The sequence below is a fragment of the Lagopus muta genome, chromosome 6 (genome assembly GCF_023343835.1).
Source record: "Lagopus muta isolate bLagMut1 chromosome 6, bLagMut1 primary, whole genome shotgun sequence".
NCBI lineage: Eukaryota > Metazoa > Chordata > Aves > Galliformes > Phasianidae > Lagopus > Lagopus muta.
The window spans coordinates 22,966,761-22,969,774 of NC_064438.1; the positions used below are offsets into that span (position 1 = coordinate 22,966,761).

The 3,014-nt window shown below is 54.4% G+C and overlaps 1 protein-coding gene across 34 annotated transcripts in view; it reads right to left on the reverse strand.

The window, feature by feature from the left end:
- MADD (MAP kinase activating death domain) overlaps positions 1 to 1,553 on the reverse strand; it is a 70,312-nt gene extending 68,759 nt beyond the window's left edge. For 33 of the 34 annotated variants that reach the window (XM_048947601.1, XM_048947597.1, XM_048947595.1 and 30 more), the window contains exon 1: positions 1,435 to 1,553. The gene's annotated coding sequence lies outside the window, so the exon portion shown is untranslated. Of the gene's footprint in view, positions 1 to 1,013; positions 1,039 to 1,434 lie in introns of those variants that run through there. The other variant, XM_048947576.1, reaches the window with a different exon arrangement.
- Positions 1,554 to 3,014: the final 1,461 nt, after the last annotated feature.

Genomic DNA, 3,014 nt, shown 5'->3' on the forward strand with positions numbered 1-3,014 from the left:
GACTTGCAACTCAGGACGTTAACTTGCTAAAAGCACAGAAGCCCTGACTTTCTGCAATAGTGGAGAAGTACCTACAACAATTTTTAGTGAAGACAAAACTATATTGTTTAAAAAAAAAAAGCATGTTCAAGACTTGTTGATGATTTTGCATTTTGTTACACACACAATAAGATGTGTGAGGAGCATGTAATTAATTGTAAAGTGATTAAACTGGATTCGAGAGCTACACATTTTCCATCTATAAAGCAGCATAAAGCAAAAGGACAATTTATAGCAGTAATGATCGATCTGTTCAGAATTACATAACAAGCCATGGCAAGATGGGATCTTTCAAGAGCTGCATTTTTGCTGTGCTGGTTGCCTTGGATGCCCTCCCTGATGTGTCAGGGTTGCAGATTTTCATTAGTGCTGAAAACCACCAGCACCTCTTGTGCCTGCCCAAAATAGTTCCCAAGGCTCAACCAGCACGAAGGCCGAAAATGGAGACGCTTCCCAAACGACCTGCATTTGAATGACATCGCTTTGGCTATGTGACCCTCAGCACACCGAAACACGCTTTCCCTCCCCTCGCTCCCGCTCGAGCAGCTGCCTCTGCGCAGATAAGCGATGCTGCAGAGAGCACGGCAAGGACACGGAGCGCAGGTGAGCAGAAGCGCCGGCCGGGCTGCACAGAAAATGGCTGGCTCGGCGGGGAAGCACAGCGCGCCGACACGCACAGCTCCGTCCCACCTCCCCGGGATGCGATGTGCAGCACGCGCTGCTCCGTGCGTGCCCGACAGCAGCGAGACGGATGGGCGACGCTCAGGGGGAACAGGGAGAAGAAAGCCTGGGAGCGAAGCGGCTCGCTTCCAAGCCTGTCATTTCCCTGAGCGCCTCGTTATCGTGACTCCACATCAACAGTGCCGCGGAGGGCTCCTCTCCCTTCTGTCTGACAACACGACACGGCAAAGTGGTGACGGCCATTTCCAAGAGGAGAACGCTCTCGATTTACACGTTACTTCTTAAGAGATTACCTAACATAACGCGGATTTCCCACTCTATTGTCTCGGGAAACGGGAGGCTCCGCCGTTTGCAAACCGACGAGCGAAAGCGCCGCTCGAGTCACACCGCAGCAGGGCACTCCTCGCTCACCCCTCCGCTCCGGACCCCCCTCCCCTCCCCTCTCCATCCCGACCGCCCCACAGAGCGCAGCCCGCGGCCCAGAGCTGCCGCCCGCGCGCCGACCCCTCACAGCCACCGGCGGCCGCGCCCCCTCCTCGCGCAGCCACAGCCAGCACCCGGGTCCCGCCCCGCGGCGCCCCGCGGAAGGGCTCACCGCCCGCCGAGCATCACCGCAACGCCCGGCCGGCCGGGGGACAGCCGAGGCGAATCACCCGATGAGGCGCCCGGCCCGTCTTCGCGCCCGCAGGTCCCGACGCTCCACAGCCCGCTCACCTGCCCCGCCGCCGCTCCCAGCCGCTCTGCGCCGCTCGGGCAGTTCCGCATCCAGCGCCGGGAGCGGAACGCACCACCGCCGGCCGCAGGGAGGGAGAGAGGGAGGGGCGGAACGAACCACTCGCACCAGCGGCGGGGGGTAGGCAGGTACCTCCGGCCGCCCCGAGGTGCGGCGTCAGAGCGAGGCCTGGCTCCGTGCAAACGAGGCCAGCGTGAGTGGCAGGCGTTAGGAATTGCCCCAGCAAGGAGTGAAATGTGAGAGCTGCTTCCTGCTGGGCCCTGGTTTGGGAGGGAGCCGTGCTGGGACGAGCTCGAGGTTTAGCGTTCTGAACTTTATACCAACCAAAACGACTGAAATAAATCCCAAATGCAACCAAAACTACCACCGATATTCCAGTGGTTTAAAACAAACAAAAAATTGGTTAAAAAAACCACAACCCTGGCTTCGGTGTCCCATAGCCGTGCTCTTACCTGGCAGAGGAACTGAGACTTTCCTCCTGCCCCACCCCCCACGTGTACAGACTGCACAAGCTTGGCTGTGTCACCCATCCAAGCACAGGGCTGCCCCCCAGCACCCCTGCAGGAGGCATTTCAACCGCCCCAGCTTCTCCAGCACCCAATGAGCAACTCTAGAGACTTGGAGCAGTGGGCAGCACTCTGCAAATACTAAAACACCACTGATTTATCTCCGCGTACCCACTTACCCCGGGCTAACAGCTCCCATTTGAGAGGTGATTATAAAACTAGAAATTAACCTTGTACTCATTTGCACATAAAAAAAAAAATGCAATCAAAAGACTTCGCTTCCAGGATACTGGAGAGGGATGGAGAAGCCAAAGCCAAGCAAAATCTATTTTCTCCAGTGCCATCAACATTATTGGCTGCAACTTCAAAATCGGTGTTTGCATGCAGCTTTTTTCTTCAAATTAATAAAAAATGAGATGGCAGCAGCTCAGGCTGCAGCTTCAAAGCAAGTGCCTGTCACCAGGCAGCAACTTCACTGCTGCCTCACTTCTGGCTGCTGGCAGCCTTGTTCATCATCAGACCCTGCAGCAGGGCCCAGCTGTCCTCTCATCCATCCAAGGCTGTTCTGGCCTCCCAGCTCTGCTCACTGCTCCCCCTCTCACTCCCTGTGAGCGTCAGGTGAGCAGCTATCAGCTTGGACCTGTATTTCAATTTTGTTGAGCTGGTCTATATAAAAAGTAGAGTGAAGCACGTGGAATAAAATGGTTAAACTCTGAACGCAGCCCACAAATCAAAGTGAGGGTATAGCTAATAGGTAATAAACAGTCTTCACAACATGCACTTTTATCCACATTTGTTGGCTACAGCACACAGGAGGGTGAACCCACACCCTCCTGCGTGTCAAATCCCTACCTGTGTAAAATGTCCCTACACTCCTACCTGTGTAAAATCCCACACTGAAGATCAAAGAACCTGTGTGGCATTGCACTATTGCTTATTTCACTACTTCCTGCTTCTCCCCAACCTATATCCTCACTTTCTTATTAGCTTGGAGTTTGTTACACTAAGAACTTACTCCATCTTCCTCCAGTCTAATGATGGCATCAGAGAATGTC